Raw genomic sequence first — 26,349 nt, 5'->3', positions numbered from 1 at the left:
TTCATAAATTTTCACTGTAGAAGTTTATTTCTCTGGCAGTTCAATACAAATCCAGTGTCTCTCCAGTGATTCTAGGATGTAGAGTGTTTGCTTTGATTTTTCACCACCTTGTCCTGGCATCAGGGAGTGGAAGAGAACATGAGTACCTCAGGTAGAAGTGACATTTTTGCTCATGCCTTGCTAGCTAGAACCAGTCATGTGACTGATCCAAGTACAAGGCTGTAGTTGGTTGGTGCTGGGGGTGTCTCTGTGGTCTGTGGTAAGATATACTGTTTGTGCCCTCCTTGGACTTGGGCAGAGTCTCCAGTTCTTGGGAGGGCTCTGTAGAATCCTTTCTTTTCAGGGTTCTGAGGCCAGAGAAGCTCAGCTTATAAGACATTTTCTGTGTCAGAGATTATCCAAATGAACCTGTTCAGATCTTCACTGCTCTGTCCCATGAGCCACCTGAGTCAGGGAATGTCTGCTGGGGTTTGGCTCTGTTTGTCTGTTTGCTGCTGATGGTCTTAGACCTTGAATGATTATGTTTAGATATCCCTTGGAGGAAAGAGAACCAGATGGTGTCAAATGTTCCTTCCTCAAAAACTCTGATTTTTATCTCAAAGCGAATTTGATTGACCTCCTAGATCACGGTTATGAATATTCATGTTATTGGTACAAAAACAATTAATGAATCTGTAGGATGCTTCCTCAGGCCCTGCTGGGGGGTATTAATATGTTAGCGTTCTAAAATTAAAAAGAAAATCTGAATTCTGAAACTCATCTGGCCCCAAAGGTTTCAGATAAGGGATTGTTGGCTTGTACATGAAGTTGTAACTGAATGAACCTGGGTGTCTTTGGCCTCTTCCTCTGGGTACCAGATAAGTTCCCATTGCTACACAACCCATCTCTACTCACTGAGGAAAATACAATGAAGCATACGAGGAGTGTTTAAGTTCGGTGTCTAGATTTCAGGGCTTAATAAAATGGGTCCCTTTTCTCTGAGCCTTGAGGAACTGAGACTTCCTACAGTGACCAGGAACCACTGGCACTGCATCTTATCATAGAGCTCACCTCGAGGAGTCCTGGCAAGACAGGAAAGGGATAGACAGGTATCTGTGGGACAGGGATTATTGAAGAGATTTGTAAATGCCTCACAACTAATGACATAATCACTCACAGAGTCTCACTAATTCTCAGGGAACCTTTCCTCAGCATCACTGATGCTCCTAGAAGTAGTTCGTGTACAGTTTGGAGGAGTTGTCTTAAGGCCAGTATCTCCCTATCTCCAGTTCACTAAATTTAGCCATAGATTTGGTTGCTTTAAGCTGCAGAGTTCATCATAGTGCCACCATAAAAGTCTCTATGGCTTCTGTAGGTGACAGATAGGAGGCTGTTAAACAGGGCCCTTCCCTTTCTGCTGGGGATCTGGCCTGCTTTCAGAAGAATAGAGGCAGAAATTGGAGCAGCAAATCTTGGACTGTGGTATGAGTCATGCACATAACATTTTTATCAACAAGTGTTACCTCTGTTGCTGAAATTGGCAAAGTAACACTCAATAAACTCAGCAGAGAATAAGGAATCTGTATTTTTGCTCTCAAATAATCTCCAAATTTTTACTATTGAAATTTTCTTCAAGCTGATTGATGAATTTTCATGGATCTGAGAATGATATGGTTGGGGATTTGGTCTACCTGCCCACTGCAGCAGATGGGAAGGTGACTTTTGTATGTCATGCTTTGCAGAGACAAGTGCAAAGTGCTACTCACATAAGCCTTCATTGGTCAAAATCATTTGTTGATGGAAGAAGCTTTATCTTGTCTACCTTAAATCCTCCACATTGATGCTTAAATTAATTTCTTCAACGAGCAGTTAAATCCTCCTCTATAATTCAAAAATATCCATGAGTTATAACTCCAAATGAGCAAAGTCAGCCCCATAAACCAGCTGTGATCCAAACATGCTTGCATTTCTGTCTCTTTAGTCCCCCAGGAAGTGGGGAGAAAAGGGATTTAAAGAGGATGGGTACACATTGAGAATATATCTGGTTTTGAGGGGGCAGAGAGCTTTATGATATATAGGTGCAGGATGCTGGTCTTTCTGAAAAGTCTGTCTACTTTTGTCCAGGGATGGGTGTGGGTTATGTAAAAAGGGTCCAAAACATCTCCCAAGAAGTGGAGCCCCAGATCTGCCTCTAGGACTTTACAGTGACAGGAACTTGGTAGAGACACAGGCCCCTCCAAACATTCTCCTGCCTGCCTGACTGTTACACACATGCGGGTTTGCACGCATATACGTGCATACACCTATACACATTCATGCACATGTCTGTTTGTTTTTCATTTTCCTTAGCATCTGATCTAGTTTGAACTTGGTTGTTTTTCCTTCAGATTACAATGAGAGAAGAGCTAGTAATTTTCTAATGCAGGTCAAAACCTTTACACTCCCCACATTTGCTTGCTATTCCTAGCTGAGAGAGGAGAAAATATATTTTCTCCCTGATTACTACCTTGTCCCTTCAGTTTATTCATTTCCTGACTCAAATAGTTCTGGACAGGCATTTTATTTAAAGCTGAACTGAAATATTGCACTGGAAATTCTAGAGGGTTTTGTTTAAATAAAACTTGTTTCTTTCACATCTTCTTAAATCCTTGGGAGTTAAATTTCATTGCTGATGAGAGAAGACAGAGGGCAGATGTCAGCATTTCCAAGCCATGCTCTGTGATTACTTCATCTTACCACCTTCACTGGCCCTTACCTATAAGTGGTGTTTCCATGACTCTCATTGACTCTGCTTTTGCCTCACTGAATCTTCTGAAACTTCCAGAGGAATTTGAAGGGTTGGAACCTCTTGTCCATTGGTACTAGGGATGAAGTTCATGCATAGAGGTAGGTTAAATGATTTGAGCCTGTATCCATTTTACACATTGGTCCATTTGTGGCCATTCTTGGTATCTGAATTTAAGACTCTCAGAAGCCTTTGTATCTTTTCTCTTTATCATATGGTCACCCACATGTTTTGGCCATCATTTTTCCTAAGAGCATTTTAGGTCAAGTTTCAAGGCACAAGTCATGAGTTAGACTTGAGGAGACTTCTAAACTAGCTGGAAAGGACTTTAACTCCTCTGCATTGAAATGTCATTTTCTGTGAGGATGTGTGAAACTTTTTTATGCTGACTAGGTCTTTTCCTGAATTCATGTTGAAGAGAATTTCATGGAAGATAGGAACATTTTAAAGTATCTTTAAATAGAAGTAAAGACCAGCATAGTTTAGTCACTACTAACCAAGTACAAATGAAATAATTTTGTGTTTTTACTGACACATGAGCATATATTAGCATCTTTTTACTTTCACTTACTATTGATCTCTCATTGGTCTTTACTCTTCCTGCCTCCCAGTTGTACATATGCGGGGTAGACAGGTTTCCAAGGTGTACTACCAATTCCCTTGAGGGATTTTCATCCTAAAACAGTATCCTGCGATGTGATGAGCATTGGTGAGACATTTACTTCTGCTTTATAAAATGGGATTAAGACTCTTTTATGAGCGGAGAATGGGAAAAAGGCATAAATTTTCAAGGAAGTGTATGTAAATGTGGAAGTTGAGGATTTGGAAATCAGTTCTTGTGAAGTTGTCCATGTTACTTATACTTTATAGGCTAGCTTGAAGACTACTGCTCTCTAAGGGAGAGATGGCCACACTGCCCTTTGTGTCCTACTTCAACATCTTTATCTTACCCCAAAGGAAAAAGAAGATCTAGATTGAACAGTGATTGAGGTTAGCATTTACCAGTTAACTCCGTATGTATAACAAACCACCTCAAAACTTAATAGCTTAAGAAACAATTATTTAGTTCATTACCCTTTGAAATCTGTTGGTCTAGGACAGCCTCATGCATACATTTGTGGGTCAGCTATAGGATGAATTTATTGACCTTAGCTGGGCTCTCCCATTTCTGGGGCTGTCATTGGGATGAATTGGCTCACTCAGGTCGCTTTTAATAAGAGATCAGGTTAATTACTTTTCCTTTAGTAGACTCATCCAGGCTGTTCACATGACAGTTATAGTGGCTTCATAGAAAGACCAGAAAGTATACAAGGCCCTTTCTGGGTTAGACTATCACCTCTGCATTCTTTTAGCCAAAGCATATTATAAAATTTTAGAAAACCTAAAATCAAGGCAAGGGAAATAGACTGTTAGGGTTCAGATCTGGAATGTCCCCCAAATTTCAGTGTGTTGAAGATTGGTCCCCAGCTGGTGGCTCTGTTGCGAGGTGATTAGATAATGAAGGCTTCAACTCATAACTGAATGACCTATTAGGAGGTGGGGCCTAGTTGGTGGACGAAGGTCACTGGAGGTGTGCCTTTAAAGGATGTACCTTGTCCTACCACCCCCCTCCACTTCCTGGCTCCTTTGAGGTGATCAGTTGTCCTCCACTATTCCCTTTACCATGATGTTTTGCCTTGCCAACAGGCCTAAATGCAATGAGCTAGCCAACCGCGGACTGAAACCGTGAACCAAAATAAACCTTTCCTCCTTTCAGTTGATTTCTCTCAGGCATTTTGACACAGGAGCACAGAATTGACTAATATAGACTCTTGTCTTCTGATGAGAGGAGCTGCAAAATCATATTGCAAAGGATGTTGATATAGGTGGGAGTAAAGACATAGTAGATATTTTTGCATTCTCCCTCAATAGTATATTCATAGAGGACAGAATTGCTGGCACAGGAGTGTGGCCTTCTGTAGATAATCCCATGAGGCTGGAGAGAGAGTAAGAGTCATAATGGCACCACTGTGTCACCTCCCTTCTCATCCTCTTCTACTCTTGGGACTTTCTCTGCCTCTTTTCCCTCTTAGGCTTTATCTGCCCCCTATGGAATGAAATGTTGTTTTGGCTAGGAAAGGCCAGGAGATGGTCTGGGGAACAAGGCCTGTGTCAGCTCTGCACGCAGCAGTGAAATAGTCACAAACACTGGTGTGTGTTGGGGGGGGAGGTGAGGGGTGGTATGTGACATGGGCATTACTCATGCTGTTAAGATCTGGGATGCTAGGGTGCTTAGCCTGGTTTGGGCTGTGCTCTAGCCTGACCAAGTAAAATTCTGCATAGGGGATGGAGCCAGAGCTCCCCACACTAATGATCAAGCATCCTTTACTTTTCTTTGCATAGAGGTCTAGGCTACCTGGTATTCAGAGTTTCCTGAGTGCTCTAAGTATAATTCTTTTTTCCCCATTCACTCGTTGAGTTGATCTTCACAACAGCCCTGCAAGGTAATTTGGGCAGATCTCATCACAGTATTATTAATACTGCTGAGGGTGAAAGTGGTTAGGAAACTTGTTCAGAATTGCACAAACCAGATGCAATTGCAAGCCTGTAACTCCAAATTCCATGTTCTTCATATGTTGCCACTCTTCCTTCTCTGCTGTGTGAGGGCTAAATCATGACAGGCAGCCCTTGTTTTCACCTCAACCCATCCTGGCTGTCACTGTCAGAGACAATCTTAGTACTCATCACTTGGAGAGCTGGGAGGGTGATGAGGATTGGAGCTTCCCATTTCTATGGCTGATATGCCAGTCCTTGGCCTGCTAGTTGGCTGAGCCATCACTCAGTAACTGGCGTCCCTGAGCCTGCTGAGGTGTAGGACTCTTGTTCATCTGGCAAATCACTTAGGGTGTTGACTTTTCCCTCTTACAGGCTTTCTCAGACATTGTAGTAGGTTGCACATAAGCCTTCTTTCTAATATAACCCATTTTACCCAGACTGAGAAAGCAGCAGAAAAAGAGAGATTATATTTTCTTGTCAGGCTATCTGAATGATTAGAGAACCCCGACAATCTCGGGATGGCTGTCGCAATAGCCAGAGGTGTATGACTGTGGTGCCTTACATTGGGTGGTGCTGGGGGAATGCAACTGAAGACAGCAACAGCCTGGCTGTGGTTCTTCTATTTGCTGTAAAGATCAGAAAGCGGAATTAGGGGAATTTTCCCTTGCCTCAGGAATCCTATCTAATACTGTAGTCACCTCTCTTGAGTGTAATTAAGGCACTCCTGTATTTTAGTGAATAGTCAGTAAGTGAGAGTGAAAATCATACAAAAATCTTTTCATTATCTGGACATAAAGATGGAAAAAAATGAATCCTGTGTTGTCCGTGCCTGCTTAGTACAACTTCAGAGGTTGGAGCTTCATGTGAACAGGCCTTGGAGCCTTAACTGAACTATTTTCTATTCATTCATTAAGATTCCTGTAGCCTCTAGTTGCTCCCTGATCCCTTTACTTGCTGTCATGGAGTGTTCTTTGCAAAGGGACCTACTAGGAGAATGAACCCTGGCAAAGGAGGCTTCTAGGAGTTGAATTGTGTTCCCAAAGCAGATACATTAAAGTTCTACTGCCCAGAACCTCAAAATGTGATCTTTTTTGGAAATAGGGTCTTTATAGAAATGACAAATTAAAATGACATCACTGAGGTAGACCCTAATCCAATATAACCAATATCCTTATAACAAGGGAAAATTTGGTTGAAGGAAATTCAGAGACAGACATACATACAAAGAGAAGGTGATAGGACACCACAGGGAGAAGTGGCCAGGTAAGGTGGAGGCAAATTAGAGTGATGCCAACATAGGTCAAGGAGTGTTCAGGGTGCCCGGAAGCTGAAAGAAGCAAGGAAGGTGCTCTAGAGGCTTTGCTTTGTTGGCTCTGCCAACACTTTGATTTCAGACTTCTGGCTTCAGAACTGAAAGGGAGTAAGTAAATTTCTATTGTTTTGATCCACTCAGTTTGTAGCAATTTGTTTGGCAGCTCTGGGAAGCCAGTACTGGGGCTTCTTCACATTGTATGGTGTGGGAAAGTGGAGTGGGATGGGGCGGGTCACCTATATGGGCATAGTGACTCTTTCCTTACTCTAAGAAACACAGTTCAGGGCACGAGTACTGGAACTGGAAGGTCAGAAACACCCACTTCAAGTATTCAAGTCTAAAATGTAGTTAGACCACAGCATGTATATTCCAACAGGGTATGATGGAAAGAGTCATATGTCCAGACACAATGATGTCACAGAGCAATCTAAAGCAAAGATGCAAGGGGATCTTGTGCCAGAGACACAGTGAAGGGCCCTGGGAAGATGAGGAACAAGGAAAGCTGGCTGCATTCCTGGGGAGCTCTTATCTGTCATAGTGATCCAGGTCAGTGTGAAGAGAAGCTATGTGGTAGGTGAAGGTGGTTGGAGAAACACAGACCCACAGTGACTGGGGTGCCCTGATGAGCTGACTTTAAACAAAGCCAAGACAGGGGTGTTGTTGCTTAATGTAGAGCATGTAATTAGGGGTTTGCTCGTGCAAAGCAATGGGTTCAATCCCTAGCATCTCCCAAAAAAGTCTCACTAGCACCTGCCTTGATATTTGTCATCTTCCTCTAGCCCACGATATCAAACACACAGCAAGCAGCCAATAGAAATGCCTGGAAGTACATATCACCCTGTGTCAAGTGGCAGGTCCAGGCTTTCTTGGAAGGCAGGCCAGAACTGGTGTTCCACTTGGGAACTGCCCTGCTTCCAGCCTACTTGAAGCCCAAAGCCTTTGCCCCATAGGCACCAGCCTGAGCAGCAGCCTGCAGTGACCCTCTGCTCCCCTTTGTCCTCCTCTGACCATTGTAGTGCTCCAGCTGCTGCCCACCTTGGCCCAGAGGTGGAGGAATTGCCACGTTTAGCCCTAGTTATGTCTCCAGGCAGTACAACTCAGGACCTTAAAGGTTTTTTTTCTGGTTACATTTTCATGTGCCCTTGAAGTAAAGAAAAAGAAAAAAAAAAAACTAGGAAGAATTACTTGCAGTCAGTAAAATAAAAAGGGAAAATTTAATATTTGCTTTAAAAGGTAGTTGTGTCCCTTTGCTGTTGGAAGTCTCACAGGGATCAGAGGCATGTACCTAAGGGAATTAACCCCAAGCTAACTTCCAAGGGGAAGAAGAAAACAGACAATTGAGTTCTAGGCCAGGGAATATAATATTCTGCCCAAAGACTGTTAGGTAAACATCCTGGTTTGGGAAGGCCAAGCCCCCTGCCTCCCCTCACCCCCACCAATTTAAGATAAAGGAATGTGGATTTTTCCCTTGATAGACCTGACTTCTCTTTTCCCAATGTTTGAATGGTGGGAGGATAGGACCACTGTCACTTGTGTTGGTTCCAAGTTGAATCAGAATATACTTGTTGAGTCATGTACAAAGAGGACCTTTTGTGTTTGGAGGGTCATCAGTCACAGGAAATCTGAAAGATGGTACCATGTCTGAACATTTTCTGGTCACATAGACCTTTCTGTGGAGACCTGTTTTTTTCACAGAAAGTCATTGTTTTTCACTCAGCTAGAAGAAACTGAATAAATTTTAACTTAACAAAATTGTTCCTGGGCCTGCTTTAAAATTCTATTTGTGTCCACAGTTACTCATAACTAAGTTTTGTCATATTTGAAGCGAGTGTCTTGATTACTTTTCTCATCTCCTGGATGTCCCTAATAAGATTGCTGGAGGTCTGGGTCACACCTTCTGCATTGCTGCACAAAATTGTTATCATCAGTGAGGGTTTTACTAAAAGAAGCAAAAGTACACAGAGGGGAATTAAGAACTGTGAGAAGCATCTCAGGTTATCTGCACCAGGAAAGACAGGGACAGTGGTCTTGTAAATCTAAGATCCTTTTACAGAGAAAATTGCTGGAAGCAGAGAACCTCCTGGAGATCCTGCTGACTGTTGCACTGGGGTGTGGTATACAGTGATAATGAGATGCGGGTGTGCATCGAGCCGAAATGTACTGTAGTGCTTTGTTATGCACTCTGGGGACAAAAGGTGAACAGTCCAGGGATATGCCCATAAGCTGATTTTAATACAAAGCCAAATGTCGGGCCACCACTTGCCATATTATTTCTCTTTTCCTTGACTGTTTCTTCTGGGTGAAAAAGGTGACATCACAGAGGGGCTTAAAGGATGAGTAAGGACCAGACTTGGGAGGTGGGACACAGCAGACACAAAGGCATAGAGCAGAACAGCACATTCAGAAAGCTGCCAGTTTCTCAAGGTCCAGGCAGAGAGGATATAAGGTGTACTACAGTGAATAGAATGGATGAACCAAAGGAAACCAGAGGACCAGGGGAAGAGGCCCATCCCCATCGTGCCAAGGACTATGGGCTTCCTCCTTAGTGAAAAACAAAAATCCTTCATGGAAATTAAGGTGAGGGTGTATGGTTGATGGACTTCATATACTTATATGAAAGAGACCAAAGAAACACCTTGCAATTGCTTTAAATGGGGTAGGAAGAGGATTCAGGAGGGAGATGATGGGGGTGATCTAACCAATGTACAATATAAGCTTATTTGGAATTGTCAATATGCATCCCTTCCTGTATAACTAACATGTCCTAATAAAAATTATAATTAAAAAACAATTTTTAAAATTTTATTCATATGTGCATACAACGCTTGGGTCATTTCTACCCTCTGCCCCCACCCCCTCCCTTACCACCCACTCCGCCCCCTCTCTCTCCACTCCTCCCCCCCCAATACCTGGCAGAAACTATTTTGCCCTTATCTCTAATTTTGTTGAAGAGACAGTATAAGCAATAATAGGAAGGAACAAGGGTTTTTTCTAGTTGAGATAAGGATAGCTATACAGGGAGTTGACTCACATTAATTTCCTGTGTGTGTGTGTTACCTTCTAGGTTAATTCTTTTTGATCTAACCTTTTCTCTAGTTCCTGGTCCCCTTTTCCTACTGGCCTCAGTTGCTTTTAAGATACCTGCTTTAGTTTCTCTGTGTTAAGGGCAACAAATGCTAACTAATTTTTTAGGTGTCTTACCTATCCTCACCCCTCCCTTGTATGCTCTCGCTTTTATCTTGTGATCAAAGTCCCATCACCTTGTTGTGTTTGCCCTTGATCTAATGTCCACATATGACAGAGAACATATGATTTTTGGTCTTTTGGGCCAGGCTAACCTCACTCAGAATGATGTTCTCCAATTCCAGCCATTTACCAGCGAATGATAACATTCCGTTCTTCTTCATGGCTGCATAAAATTACATTGTATATAGATACCACATTTTCTTAATCCATTCATCAGTAGTGGGGCATTTTGGCTGTTTCCATAATTTGGCTATTGTGAATAGTGATGCAATAAACATGGGTGTGCAGGTGCCTCTGGAGTAACCTGTGTCACAGTAAAAGACAATATTAAATGAGATTAAAATTTAAAAAAAAATCCTTCATGAGGATTTTTGCAGGAGTGACATGATTCTCATTTTTGAAAGAGATAACATGGAGGGCAGTGGTACTAGGGGCAGGGAGACCAATCAGGAGGTCCTGTAAAGGACAAAGGCCTCTGATATAGATGTGAGATATCAAAGAATGGGAAAGATGGAAGAAGAAATCTTAAGAATTCTCCCAGGGAGGATTTGAGGAAATTAGCTAGGTCTTCATCATTTGGGCAGCTTAATGATTTTGGTACTTGAGATCGGAAAAAATACTCCAGATTTGTTTGCTTGTTGATCTTGCCTTGGATTAATTTCTGAATTTGAGGGTGGTCACCATGGATTTCTCTTCTGTTTCCTTACCTTTGCTCTTAGAATTTTCAAGTGCCAAGGAAAATGCCCAAAACAGGGTTCTTTGTGGAGAAAAACAGCTTACTCAGGAAACTGCTGAACCATTATATGTTTTTAAGGCCAAGTTCACTCTGGTGGGGTACATTTTATAGTTTTTTGTTCTCTAAAGATATTTTACAGGTATTTTCAGGTTTGCCTTTTGTTTCTTAAAATACAGTAATAGGTATAGTTGCTTTATAATGTTTTACTTTTAGTATTTTAAATTTGTATGTGTCTACATATGTTGTACTCTTTTATGTTGGTCTTACCTCATGTCTCTTTCCTTAATATACTTGGTATCTTTGACTATATGCTGCTCATTGTCTTGATAATTTTATGTGAGGTATTTCTTAGGCCTAGAATAAAAGTACCTTTCTGTAGATAAAATTGTACTTGCATCTGCTAGACAGATAGGGATGGTCCATAGTTCCATCCTCTTAGGGAAAGATTCACTTCCTTGTCCTTTACCTGTGGATGAGAGGGACTTTGTTTACTTTTGGTTCACCTGACACCTAGGAAGACTATTAGGCTCACTGCTTCTGGCAGCTCCTGGATTTCATTCTGTTACTCCTTAGGTTACAGCATAGTCTGGACACATAGTTGTCTACAGGAAAAAACATTTTTAAGAATTTGTCCTTGTTTTCTCTTAGATTTTGGGCCTGTAATTCCTTACTGTCTTACCAGGTACTCCTTATATTGCCAGCTTTAGGAAAAAATATTCATCTAGAAGTATTAGGTTTTTTTTTTCCCTTCCACTGGCAGAATTGTTTAAGATAACATACTTGACATTGCTAAAAACAAGACATTCTTATATTCTGTAGAAATCTTTCCATTTGAGTCAAGCATGCCATTTGGAGTATCCAGGAAATAACAATATGCTTCAAATATAAATATGAGGTGTCAGTGGAGGCTGACATCTTCACTTCAGTGTGAAGCAAATTCAGTGTATCTAAGGTATCCCTTAATTTCTGGGGTCTGTGTTACACCAGCAGTTTAATAATGATCAGCAGCTCTGGAGTCAGACACAATTGAGTCCCTTACTAGTATGAGGCCCTGGACAAGGTACCTAATCTCTCTAACACTCAAATTCTCACCTGTAGACTGAGAAAAATACCTACCTCACAGATAATTGTGGAATTTAAATAAGGTGTGAACATAACCTTGCACAGTCCCTGACACATGGTAAGCCTCTACTAATTGTAAGTTATTATTGAGAATATTGTATTAACATTATTATGCCTCAGGGGCCCTTTTTTCTATCAAAAACACTTTGACAAATATCAAAGTGCAAAAGAACGGAGTTGGACCCCTTTCTCACATGATATACAAAAGTTAACTCAAAAGGATCAAGGACCTAAATGTAAGAGTTAAAACTATGTAACTTAGAAAAAATTTAAGTATGCAATCTTCATGACCTTAGATTAGACAGTGGTTTCTTAATATGACACTAAAAGCACAAATAATAAAAGGAAAAATAGATCAATTAGACATCATCAAAATTAAAAACTTATTTTTTTGTTTTAAAAGGCACCATCAAGAAAGTGAAAATGTAATCAGAATGTGAGAATGTTTTGGAGTCATATATCTGATAAGGAACGTCTGTCTAGAATATATAACTCAATAATAAAAAGAATCCAATTAAAAGCAGACAAAGGCTATGAATAAACATTTATCCAAAGAAGATACACAAATGAATAATAAGTACATGAGAAGATATTCAACATCATTAGCCATCAGGAAAATGTAAATCAAAACTTCAGTGAGATTCCATGTCATAACCAATAGAATGGCTACAATTTTTTTTTGAAAGGAAAATAACAGTTTTGCTGAGAAGATAGAAAAATCGAAATACTTGTACCCTGCTGATGGAAATAGAAAATGGAAAACAGATGCTTTAGAATATAGTCTGTCAGTTTCTTAAAGAGTTAAATACAAAGTTACCATGACTTAGCAATTCCACTCCTAGATATATACCCAAGAAAAATGAAAACATCTATCTGTACAAACACTTGGACATGAATGTTCATTGTGTCATTACATATACTAGCCCAAAGGTAGGGAAAAAAACCCCAAATATCCATGAGCTAATGAAAGGATAAATGATATGTTAGATATCCATACAATGGAATATCATATAATGAAGTAAGTTACCAAAACATGAAACATGGATGAACCTTGAAGACATGCTAAGTGAAAGAAACCAGTCACAAACAACCACATATTGAATGGTTCTATTTATATGGAATGCCCGGAATAGACAAATATATACAGACAGAGAGTAGATTAGTGGTTGCCTAGAATAGGGAGGGATATTGGTTTGTAGGGTGATGGCTAACGGGCATAGGTTTCTTTTTTGAGGATGATAAAATGTTCTGAAATTGATTATAGTGATGTTTGCACAACTCTGAATATACTAAAGCTATTAAATTTTAAACTTTAAGTAGATGAATTGTGTGTAGTATATGAATTATCTATCAGTAAGCTGTTAAAAATAGTTTAGGGCTAAACAAGAATTGGTCTGACCTGTTTCTCTATCCATCTGTTTATTTGTCCATTTGTCTATCTACCCAGTCTTCCTTCCATAAGCCATTTCATTTATCCATTTAACCTTCCTTCTGCCTCCTACCTGATGCCATTCCATTTTCTCCTTCCCAACTCACTCTGTCAAACCCCACCCCGCCCCATTCACTGCTCATCAACTAAAGAGTAGGAGCCATGCTAGCCCCTGCCTTTTAGCAAGCTATTTGGCATCTCTGCTATTCTTAAACTTTGCAACTGAGCACAAGGTGACTTTTGAAATTTTTTTCTGTCAGTCCACCCAGTAAATAGATGGATACATAGGAGTGGGGACTGCAGAGAATTTGTGTATCCCAGGGGCTTGCCAGAACACCTTGGTCACATTTCACCTCTCATGAGTCCTCAGAATAGTGAGTAGGAAATTTTCTATTATTTGCTGTGACTTCTCAGGGTTAAATATGTATGACACTTGCTTCTGCTTTCTGTCCGTGGCTCAGTGCAGGTTTGATGCCTGGTAGCTGCGCTCCTCATTATGTGCACAATGTTGAGTGATTTCAGAGTTGACCTGGTCTAAGACAGCTTCCTTAATATGATTTCCCTTTGTGCCATGATTAATCAGTATGATGTAAGCTGATCTCTTTCCCAGCCTCCAGAACAATTGTTTACTAACCTTACTGTCCATCAGAATCACCTGGAAAACTTATTTAAAATGCAAACTCCCCAGCCCTACCTTTAAGAGATACTGGTTCCACAGGTCTAGGGTAGCTCCCAGGAATTTCTATTTAGAATAGCACCTCTAGTGACTCCAGTTGTAATGCTCCTTTTATCACCCTGGAATACTCTACTGTAACTGATCTGCTAATGGCAGCATTAGTTAGCAACAGGGATATTACTAATTTCCCTTCTAGAGTTCTGCCTGTAAGTGTTGATTCATGGCTAAAAACAAAGAGCATTATTCTGTGTATGACTCCTTCTTGGGCTCACACGTTAAGTAAGAACAAGAGAAAAGCACGGCATCTGTCCTCCATTTTTGTATCTGTCTTTGCTCTAAGCCATTCTCTTTGTAGTCACTTTGCAATCACCTTGATTTCCAAGAAAGACAGATGATAACATCTTCATGACAAGGGGTCAAAACTACCCCCAACAATAGACCTTATTCAGGATGGACCACCTATCAGTTGACTCCAGTTGGCAATGAATCCAGATAACAGCTCTGGAACCTATCCAGGAAACTCTTTCCAGAACAAGGACTGGCATAATGACCAACCAGACCACACCTGTGGCTGAACAGTTTAACTATGCATAACTGTCTCCTGCTCCCAGTTCTGATCTAGTTAAACCTATAGCTCATGTCTGTCCCCTGAAGATGACTGAGGATGAGCTGAGTGCTTACTCTGCCTCTTCCCATGGCGTATCCTGAGCCCTGTAATAAATCTCCTTTCTCTGCCTTCACCATGACTCTTTGTTTGGCATTTAGGGGTGAGTGGCCAGATCTGGCATTTGGAATCTCAGGCGTTTGGGCCTTGGATCCAAAACTCTGGTTTCAATGATATGCTAATTACCCTGATTTGGTCATATGTATCAAAATACCACACTACCCCAAAAATATGTGTAATAATGTATCAATTAAAAAAAAAGCTTTAGGCTTATGCCAACTAGCCTTCTTAATTTGGAAGCTTGATGTCTAAAATATCATTGATAAGCACAGACAAGCGAATAAAAAGCTTAAACTCAACTTCAGTTGAGAGAAAAAGTATTGCAATATACATCTTACACACACACACACACACACACACACAGAGCACTCTTTGCAGGTTGCCAGCGCTTCCATTTTCATTATGGTCCTGTGATATAACCCGAACTAAAATTTAAGTTCAATGATCAGCCAAACCCACCTCTGTAGTAATTGGCAGGACTGGGAAGAGAACCTATGTCATCTAGCTGCTGCTTCAGTGCCACTTTCACTACATCACACTGAAACCCAAACTCCTGGGCATCCACATGTCAGATTTGGCCACCTGTCCCTAAACGCCAAATTAATAGACATGGTGAAGGGCAGAGAAAGGAGACTTACTACATCAGCCAGGACATGCCATAAGAAGAGGCAAGGTAAGCACTCAGCCAATCTTCAGCTAGCTTCCGGGTACAGACGTGAGCTTTAGCTTTAAATAGACAAAGAACTTGGGGCAGGGGGCAAAAGGTATGCATAGTTAAACAGTCGCAGTCACACGTGTGTTTCTGTAGTCACATTGGTTTGCTGAGGCCTGGTTAACCATTATCTCAGTCCTTGTTCTTCGAGGATTCTAGAGAAGTTATCACTGTCATCGCTTGCGGGGAGCAATCTACTCTCCAAGACATGATTACTCCTGCTCCAGGGTGCAACCTCGTCATTGTAGGTAACTGTCCACATTTGGAAGGGTGGTCTGTCCTGCAGGGTTCCACTGTTCTGTAAGGATAGTTTTAGTCTCTTTCATAAAGATGTTAGCAACCATTTCTATCCTTCCTTGATGCCAAGGTGGCTGCAGAAGAGAATGGCTAATAGCAAAGGAGTACAGGTACAAAATGGAGACGGAGTTGCCAAGCTTTTCTCCTGTTTTTAGTTAATTTGTGAGTCCATATAAGGAAGCAGCGTTTTTCAGCAAAAACCAGTGTAAGGCCCTCTTAGAAGGGACTGAGACATGACTCAAGCTTGCTGGGACTTGAGGCCCTGAGCGCCACTGAACAAACGATAGATAGATAGATTGCAAGAAAGAAAGAAAGAAAGAAAAGGAAAAGAAGGAAGGGAGGACGGACTATTGCATGCGTAGAAAGATGAGTTTTTACAAACAGAACACGCCCATTTAACCTGTACTCAGCACTCTAGAAGTTTTTCCTTGTGATACTTAGTTTTTGGTGGTATGGAGGTTTGAACTCAAGACTTCAAGATTGCCAGACAGGTGCTCTACCACTTGAACCACACCCCCAGCTCTTTTTACTTTCATCATTTTTTAATATGTCTTGCATTTATGCCTGGGCTGGCCTGGACCACTGTCCTTCTATTTAGACCTCCTGCTTAGATGGGAGGACAGATGTGTGCCACCATACCCAGCTTTTTATTGGTCGAGATGGGGTCTTCTGGACTTTTGTCTAGGTTGGCCTTGAGTCATGATCTTCCGCTCTCTGCTTCCCACGTAGCAAGCATCACAGACACAAGCCACCACTCCTGGCTGTGATCCTTTAAAAATATAACCATCTCTAGGGTACCAACCTCCTAATATCTAACATAAATACAGTTTGCCTGTGTTTGAATCTTATTTAAGTAGAATAACAAGGTACTATGGGTTGTGCTGTAATGCTTATTTTGAAAATGAAAACTTCCAGTATGATGGATACATTAGGGAACAATCTGAGCATCACGAAATTTAGTATTTGCTTCTGTACAATGCAGTCCTCAGGAAACTCTTAAGTGACTGCAGAAACCGCACCCAGCTGAACTGAGCCCAGAAGGAACGCACAGCACACACATTTATATACACCTGGAAGAACTCCTGGCCACTTGGGTTCACTGAGTGTGTTATAAGCCATGCCTACCCACACGTAGTGTTACATACTCCATCAAACCTCAGGTGCCCTGCTTGCAGCGCTCGCAGGAACTCACACCCTTCAGCTCATTTGATGCTCACTTCACCAGCAAACTCTAGATCATTGACAACATAAAGTGCTATTTACTTTCATATTTAAGTATTTATGTATTCTTAGTCATTTCACATGTATAAAATTGTGCTGCCATTTTTATTAGAACTCTCATTTTCCCCCCAGTGGTACTGGGGTTTGAACTCAGCACTTGGTGCCTGCAAAGCAGGTGCTTTACCACTTGAACCATGCCTCCAGCCCTTTGGTTAATTTGGAGATAGGGTTTCAGTTTTTGCCCAGACTGGCTTGGATCTGAATCCTCCTATTTTATGCTTTCTGCCATATCTGGGATAATAGGCATCAGCCACTGTGCTCAGCTTTTTTCTGTGGAGATGGGGGTCTCGCAAACTATTTTGCCTGAGCTAACCTTGAACTGCAGTCAGGAGGACCTCAGCCTCCTGCATGGCGTCAATGACAAGCATGTACCACCACCCCCACATATTGATTGAAATGGGCCCGCGAGCATTTTGACTGGGTTGGCCTCGGACCATCATCCTTCTGATCTTGGCTTCCCAAGTAGCTAGGATTATAGAGATAAGCCACCAGCACTAGGCTTAGGTTTCTATTTTTTTAAATATGCAACCAGAAAACCTTTTGAATGTGTGTCCCTTGTTTTTCTTGCAAGCTTTGTGATTTCAGTTGCACAAGTGTGCATAGTATAGTGGTTTTTAGGAATGCATACCTCACTTTATAGCAGAATAAAGTGTATTTTTCTTTTGCATCTGGCTTCTTTCAACATTATATTTATATATTAATTAATATTGTGTATAGCGATAGTCTATTCATTTGCATGGTCGTGTAGTATTTCATCACATGAACATTATGTGTCTATTTAACTGTTGATGGAGGTGTAGGCTGCTTTTAGATTAGAACTTTTCAAAGTCTTGTGCTTTGAGGTGAATATGTACCCATTTCTATTGAGAGTACACTTAGGAGTGTAATTGCTGGTTGTCGGATATGTGTATGTTAAATTTTGTGTAGGTCTCCAGTTTTCCAGTGTGGATACTCGTTTATCCTCAGCAAGTGTGCACAAGGGTCTCAGAGACTCTGTATCCTTTCCAAAACCTGAGATTTTCTGTCCTCTTAATTTTAACTGTTCTTACATGTGTGTTTTATATCTCATCATGATATTAATTTATATTTCCTTGATGACTAAAGTTTTAGTATCTTTCTGTATGTTTATTGGACATTCAGACATACTCTCTTTTATGAAATGTCTTTAGAGGTCTTCAGCCATTTAAATAAGTTGACTCAAGAGGTAGAGGCAGGAGGTTCCTGAGTTTGAGGCCAGCCCAGGCAAAGTTAGCAAGATCCTATCTCAAACACAAATTAAAACAAAATGGCGATAGCATAGCTCAAGTTGTAGAGTGCGTGCCTAAGACTCTGGCTTTGATCACCAGTACCACAAAAAGTGGGATCTGGAGGTGTGGTTCAAATGGTAGAGTGCTTGCCCGGCATGCAGGAGACCCTGGATTCAATCCCCAGTAACATAAAAAAGATAGAGTCTAGAGGTGTGTTCAAATAGTAGAGTGCTTGCCTAGCATGCACAATTGAACGATACCTGGGTTAAATCCTGAGTCCCACCGAAAAGTTGAGCAAATGGCCCTTTTCTTCTTGACTTATAGGCATTTTTTATTCTGTGTAAGTCTTTTGTTGGTTCTATTTATTGAAAATATGCTCTCCTAGTATGTGGCTTTCAATTTTTGTTCTTTTAATGATGTTTGCTGATGGACTGGGTTTTTACTTTTCACCAAGTCCCATGATGCATTTCCTTCATTGTTAGTGTTTCTCTGCCCTTGGTTAAGAAATGTTTACCCAAGGTCCTGATGATTTCATCTGTATTGTCTTCTAGAAGCTTTGCTTTTTTATTTGTCCCATGTAGATCTATGCTCCACTTGGAACTGGTTTTGTGTATGATGTGAGAAAGGGGTTAAGATTTAGGGGGACATTGTGGATATCAAATTGACCCAGTAGCATTCATTGGAAAGACCGTTTCTCATAGGTGCACAGTGACAAGGGTCAGGTGTCTCTTGTTGGAGCAGTACCATATTGTCTTAGTGAAGTTTTATGATTCTTGTTAAGGCTAATGAAAACACTTTCATTTTCAGGATAGTTTGGTTACTCTGGGCCTTTGACTTTAGAAAACATCTTGTCACTTTCCACCAAAAAACATAATAACGTGGTTGGCTTTAGACTGAAATCACGTTGAGTGTATACATCAACATGGTAAGACTCACCATCTCTGTAACGTTTCTATACCCCTTCAGTTATTTAGAAAAGAAAGAAATATAAAACCAGTATTCAGTGTCAGTCTTTGATCAATTATATCATTATTTATACAGATAGAAAAATAGCTGATATATTCCAAAATGCTCTGGAACTTACCACTTCTATGGAGGGCGAATAACTTCATGCTCTTTTATAAGGCATCATTGTAACCAAGCCAGTTGAAGCTGGAGATGCAGAAGTTGGACAGCATCATGATTTAGCACTGGGAAGTGGATCCATTCTAGGTTTTGCATGAACCACCTGCCTGCAGAGAGTGGCTTTCGTGCTGCCCCTCATTAGGTCCATTATTTTTTCCACCAGACATCTTTGTTGGGAGAGGGAACATCTTATTCAATTTAGTGGACAGAATCTAGATACAACAGAGCCAATTGTAGAAGCATCTGGAAACATTACACAGATGAGCCAGTGTTGTCTGGGGCTGGTAGAAAATGATATATTCATATGGCAAGAATTGAGAGTGATACTTCTAGAAATTTTTATGCCATGCAGAAATATTTTTTTAATTCACAACTGAAAAATAGACATCTTTGCAAAATTATTTGGAAATTTGGTTGTCATCTTCCATCTATTTCCCAATACAGGATACTTACTCTAGTGTAACTTTGCAAAGTCCATAGAATTGTGAACAGTTAGATCTCCAAAGATCTTACAGGAGAGATTCTGGCTTAACTCTCCCATTTTAGAGAAGAGAATGCTGAGGCTCAGGGAAGTAAAGTTATTTGTACTCAACCAGAGGTAGAGGCCAGGTCTCCTGACTCAGTCCAGTGTTCCTTTTGAGAGGTCATCACTTCCTGAAGTATTCTTAAAGGTTAACGCATGAAATAATAGTCTTGCAAGGATGAATTATTCCATTAAAAAAGAGTACTACGAAAAGTCAGTTTGGGAACTTTTGCATAGCATGTCCTATTTTGTAAATTTGTGATATACATTGGCACTTTAGCTACATAATAAGGCCATTATTTACTGATAGTTCGTTTCCGAAACATTTGACCGTGGAACATTTCTTGCTTCGAACAGTTTTTGCTTTGTAAGGCATGAGGCCTTCTTCAGGGCACTCTTTGCCATTCTACAGTAGGCAGTGTGGATGTGCAGGCAGCCTCTGCTACCAACAAAGCCTCTGCTTGAATATTCATTTTTCCATCGTTCTCCAGGGTGGTCATTTGGAAGCAAAGACCTTCTAACGTTTACTAATTGCACTTGTCTGGGCCTTTGGTTATGAGTTAATCCAGTCTTCACCAAATTCTATAGATGGGTAGTTATTGTAATTCCTATTTTACAGATAAGGAACAACAACAAAAAAACTCCAAGAGGTTTAACAACGTGCTCAAGGCCACCCAACTTAGCAGACAGGATGTGCTTCCTGCTCCACCTGGCTGCTTCCCTCCCAGATTCTATCCTCATTATTAAGGAGATGCTACCATTTATCACTTGTTCACTTTTTGAAAACAACTTTACTTAGGCTTAATTTATATACAATAAAATGTAGCATTTTAAGAGCTATAGAGTGATAAATGTTGACAAGTATATACACCTGTGCAGTCACTGCCACCATCGAGAGATAGAACAGTGAACCTGGTTAGGCTCAACCTGCAAGTTCTATGTTTTCTTTCTCAATTCAGTCTTTTTTTCGGGGAGGGAAGGAACTGGAGTTTGAACTCAGGACTTCATGTTTGTAAAGCAGGTGCTCTACAGCTTAAGCACACCTCCAGTCCATTTTTCCCTGGTTATTTTGGAGATGGGGGTCTCACCAACTATTTGCCTGGGATGGCCTTGAACCTTGATCTTCCCAATTGCAGTTTCCCTAGTAGCTAGGATCACAGGCATGAGCTACCAATGCCATCTGTCAGTTCAGTCTTTAAAACTTTTGCCGTGTTGCTTTGAGTTGGCTTTGAGCCACTCAGGGTTTAGTCTGGGACTTGACTTTGACTGAAAGGTTAGTTAGTTGCCCAAGATGCTGGTCTGGGTTCCTCCTGTACCGAGCAGGCACAATGCTGAGCTCGTGACCTTCAGCACTGAGCTCGCCTTCAACAGCTGGCTTTCCCCTGGGATTCCCCCTGCTCTCTCCAGCCTGTGTGGACCACCATTTTGGATTGCTCTGGTCAGAAGGACAAGATTTCTATCTGGGTTTTAGTCCCTATCTTGCTGTTCCACAGTTGCCACCTGCTCTCTGGGCATAGCTTAGAGGTAAAAACACGGGAAAAATGGTGGGAAAATCACTCTCAAACCTCACTGAATTTTGACTCCTCCAAAATCTGATTTTGTTTACTTTTTGATTGTTCAGGTACTTTATTTGTGTGTTTTTGTCTGTTTTAACTGTAAGTAGGAGACAGGGATTGTGTTTTGGAGGGGTGGTCTCCACAGCAGAGACAGAACTATTTACTTTTAAATGTGGTTGATTTTTATTACAAAAGAACTCATAAACTAAGCAACTGGACTTTGAGGTCTGTTTATAAAACCTCCTGAGAATAAGAGGAACAATCCATATTATTATATTAAATCAGAAAAATGTTATTTATAAGCTCCTTGGCTTGAGCCTCTTCCACTAGCAGTATAAGTTCATTTTTCCCAATCTCTGAAGAGGCAGCTGCATGTTCCTGCTACTATGTGTTCCATCCTAATCCTTTTAGGCTGTATCAAGAGTCTGTGAATATATCCTTAGGCCCCAGGGTCCAAAGTCAAGACAAAAGCCTATAAGACAATTGAATCCTATTACTTGCTTTTATGAAAATGATAAATATTTTGGAAAGGAAAATGTGTTTTTCTTAAGAATATATCTGACCATAATGAAGAAAATGTGAAAGTAACAAATAAAAGGAAAGAAAATGACCTACAGCCTCATAACCCAGAGGTAATCACTTAACCTTTTCTCTTTCCTTCCTTGCACATCTTGCAGAAATGCATCTTTATTTTTTGTTTGCAAATTTTCTGTAATATTAACCATGGAGTTCTAGAACACTGATTATGAGCCCAACCCTAAATATTTTATGTGAAGTATCTTATTGTCTATTTAAAATAACTTTAAGGAATTTAATAACTAGTTGTCTGTATATGGACAAGTGCAGTTTGCTCATTGTCCTTAGACAATAACTGTAGCATTCCAGTTATCCCAATTGTGAATAAGATTACACACTAAAATCTTCCCCCCAAAGGGTGAAAGGAATGGATGATTTCTTCCCTCTTATGTTAGTTCCCTAGAGATGTCATAACAAAGTACCACAATCTGCGTGGCTTAGCCAACAGAAACTCATTCTATCACAGTTCTGGAGGCTGGGAGTCCACAAACAAAGAAAAGCATCCTTAGGGCATATTGACTTTGAGACTCTGGGTTGGATCCATCCTGCTTTTCCCAACACTGATGTTGGTGTTCCTTGGCTTACAGCTGCTTCACTTCAATCCTGTCTCACTGTATGGCATTCTGTCTGTCTGTCTGTCTTATAAAGAATACCAGTCTCATTAGATATAGGGTCTATCCTCGTTGAGTCTGATCTCATCTTAACTTGGTTACCACTGGCAAGCCCCTATTTGCAAATAAGGTTACATTCTAAGTTACTAAGGATTATGATGCTATTTTTAATGTGGGGGACACAATTCAACCCATAATAGCTGCCATTTCCTATCCTTATCCTTTCCCCATTGGGGCCATTTTCCTCTAGCCAGGGTACCTACTAGCTACTGTGACCAGTAGAGATGACTTGGGAATGTGTGGTACATCTTGGGGGTGTCAATTTACTTATGCAATGCCCTGACCACCACCTTCCTGGCTTCTCACTTCCACCAGCTTTATTGCTCCTTTCACTCTTATTTCCTCACCCTCCCCTACCCCATTATCTCTAATAAATAAGAGTTAGACCCTTACTAGAGCTGATGGCCTCTCTCTGATTTCCACAGGAATACAAAGCTGAGGGTAATGTGGAACTATGGGGAGGAGATGGATTTTTCTTCTTAAATTTCCACATTTAGATCCAGATATAATTATTGAACATCTGTTACATATAGGCACTGGGCCACCCTTAAATGTAACATCACTTATTTTAAATGGTGTGTAGCTTTTCCTGATGAGGATACAGTTTTATAAGTTGAATTACACAGTAGGTGGATTTCAGAGTTGGGTTTTAACTTCCTAATGGCAGCTGAAGGTAGAAAACTTGTCATCACAAGTCTGGCTCTGTTTTTGATACTTGACTCCTGACAGCTTTCAAGCCCCAGCCCCAGCCCACTTCCCTTCTCTTTTGTCCCACCTCTGGGCAGGTCAAAAAGAAAAGGGGCTTGTTCTTTCCCTGTTACCTGCAGGAAGTTCAAACCATGCAAACCCAACCACTGCACACCCCAGCCCTGTCCCAATCACCACAATTAACTAAAGTCACTAGTCCTTCCCTTTGCTTAAGCCACTTTAGGATGGCTTTCCCCAGAAATCCTTGTATGAATGACAGCTTTTTCAGACTCTGGTGCATCTCAACATCTGAACTGCTCTTGCAACCACAGATAAAAATACTCAAGTAATTTGAGATCTGCTTTGCTGATCCTTGGAGGGCTGGTATGAGCAGATAGCCACTGTATGTTTGTCTGAAGGAGACTTGAAGCCATGTATCTATTATTCAGGCTCTTCCTACCCAGTGTACTTGGTGGGGCTGGTGATGGGGAAAAAGTTCCCTCCATCTTGGCAGCCTTTTTCTCTTTTATTCTGCAGTCCGCACAGCTCTGGGTTCATCATTCAGTGGTCAAGATCTTAAATCATGCCCTCAATAGCCAGCCTGCTTATTCAGTGCTATTTGGTTATTATCCCAAAACCCTGAATGCATAGCCACTCAGTGTTAAGGCTGATTAATTATACACGACACCACATGCATTCTCCTGCAGTTATTTTTTTCTCCAGGTAAGGAGTTATTTGTTCTATTGAGAAATTAGCAGCTGTGTGTATTGCAGCTGCATTAATACATAATCCAAGAGTAATTTGAAAATTGCATGGAGGTCTGAGTGTGCATTGTGCAAACTGCAAAAATGGGCTGTGTTAGGAACATTCCAGTTAACATGCCTGCATGTGGAAATGTTCAGGGAATTTGTAGTTCAGCACAAGTGACACCAGGACGGAGCCTTTAAAAAACAGACCATTGTCAGCATTATGATTCTATAATTTATTCAGAATCAGACATCCAGCATCGTTGAATTTTGTGTTAAATAACCCAATTGGTGTATATGAAAACAGCTTCCTGTAATTCAAATCCTTGGAATCTGCCCAACTGTATTATATTGGCCTCAGCAAATACTTCAGGAAGGTAGAGGGATAAATATCATAGCATATATTTGACTGTATATTCAATTCGCTCTGTAATACAGGGCATTATCCTCAGATAGGCAGCTATCTTCAAGAGTTTGGAGTCATATTCTGGATCTCTTATGACTTCCCTTTCTCTACCTATGTCTATGTGAGCTCAAGAATATAGTCTGGTTTTCAGGACTATAAGCATATCATCACTGCAAAGAGATTCACAAAATAAGTCACTGCCCTACATCAGCTCCTAAGGAGTAAAGTGGAGCCAGGTGTGATGGTACACACTTATAATCCCAGAACTCAGGAGACTGAAACAGGAGGATCTCAAGTTCAAGGTCTGTATAAGCTATGTACTGAGACCCTATCTCAGAAAAACCAAGGGGCAAGAATGTAGCTCAGTGGTATAGCACTTACCTACCATGCACACAGCCTTGGGTTCAATCCCTAGCACTGTCAAAGAAAAAAAAGAAAGAAAGAGCATAAGGTGGATAGGCCTGAGTGGGTCAGATGAAGGTAACCCTAGCAAGTGCTACCCATCACACTTAATACAGGCAATGATTATAGTGCTGAGGGCAAACATTACCATGGTTGAGGTTGACCTTTGTGTACAAATAGGACCCTCAGATAGGTACAGCCATGTGGTGTTTTTTCTGTTATGAGGATGTGCCTGGATACATCACACCGTCCACACTGTCTGAGCAATATCTAACTGAGGTTTAATGTCATCCCTGGCAGGAGCCACATGGGAATCAGAGTGAAGAATAGCCTTGACCTGTCATAAGTGGTACCCATCAGCTTTCCTGGCTTGTGGGTGAGACAGCAGAATTTTGGGGTATTGGGCAGAGGGATCCAAGTTGGTGCTACATGTAGAAACAAACTAGCAACAGCTAGTGTAGGGGCCAGAAACAAGCAAACAGCAAGATGCTTCTGCAAGGAGAGCATCTTCATAACTAAACAGGCCACTCATGTCATTGGGTATCAAAAATGTGCTTGTTTAATGGCAAGTACTAGGCTTAAAAAAAATCTTTGTAGATTGGTAGTTATTGAGATGTCACAGTACATTCTTTCTAGAGTTTTGTCCCTGCCTCCCCTGTGAAAAGGGGGATGAAATTATCCATTTTGCTCATTGCTGAGGGCTGGGATGTTCTTTCTGGAACAGCTCAAGTTTGCTGTTGGAATTTGGGTTTCTCACTAGTTCCTACTCAGGAATCCTGCTGAATGAATAGAGAGTCAAATGGCTCTAATTTGCATAATGAGGTTGTGGTTGGGAGTTGACAATCCATATTTTTAAATCAAGAAACAAAAGACTCAGAGACGTTAATGTCCAGGGCTAATCAGTGGAACTTGGGGCTTCTTAGGCCCAAGGGTAGCGCTGCTTTCATTGTCTGGGACTGGGAATTCTGGGTCCAGAAACTGGCCTTAACCATGGAGGCAGGTAATGAGCTTCCTTTCTTCTTTGTGCTTCCTAATCTTATAGACTATGCTGAAATATAGGGGGTTTTCAAATTTTTATTTATTTATAATTCATAAGTTTTGGGGGCTTTGAACTCAGGACCTCTTGCTATGTAGGCAAGTGCTCTATTATTTGAGCCACACCTCCAGCTTTTCTTGCTTTAGTTGTTTTTCAAATAAGGTATTGCTTCTTTTTTTTTTTTTTTTTTTGTTTAGGGCTGGCCCTGGACTTTCACCCTCCCACCTATTCCTCCCTTGTAACTGGGATTGTAGGCATGTGTTGCCACACTTGGCTTTTTTCTTGAGATGGCAGGGGGTCTCATTAACTTTGTGTCTGGGCTGGCCTCAAACTGTGATCCTCCCAATCTCTGGCTCACAAGTGGCTCATAGCCACTGAACCCTGGCCTCAAAAGTATGTTTTTCAAGGTTCTGTAAAAGACTTGAACTATCAGTGCATTTTTTGGGTTTAACAGAAGGGAGCACAGTCTGATTAATTTTTTCTTTTCACTAAAAAGATAAACATAATACAAGGGCTTTCAACTCACAGCTTTGGAATTTA

The 26,349-nt window shown here is 41.0% G+C and overlaps 1 protein-coding gene and 1 long non-coding RNA gene across 6 annotated transcripts in view; one reads left to right on the top strand and one right to left on the bottom strand.

Moving 5' to 3' along the window:
• Window positions 1-26,349, top strand: part of Hhat (hedgehog acyltransferase) — a 317,030-nt gene that overhangs the window by 273,218 nt on the left and 17,463 nt on the right. The gene's annotated exons all lie outside the window — the stretch shown is intronic.
• LOC141413948 (uncharacterized) overlaps window positions 47-26,349 on the bottom strand; it is a 31,372-nt gene continuing 5,069 nt past the window's right edge. Inside the window, exons 2-4 of the long non-coding RNA XR_012439003.1 lie at window positions 19,166-24,788; window positions 2,735-2,840; window positions 47-2,647 (exon numbers count right to left, since the gene is read on the bottom strand). This is a non-coding gene — a long non-coding RNA (uncharacterized lncRNA). The remainder of the gene's footprint in view (window positions 2,648-2,734; window positions 2,841-19,165; window positions 24,789-26,349) is intronic.

This window comes from Castor canadensis, chromosome 11 (genome assembly GCF_047511655.1).
Source record: "Castor canadensis chromosome 11, mCasCan1.hap1v2, whole genome shotgun sequence".
Taxonomy (NCBI): Eukaryota; Metazoa; Chordata; class Mammalia; order Rodentia; family Castoridae; genus Castor; species Castor canadensis.
This window is presented reverse-complemented; position numbering and strand designations above follow the sequence as displayed.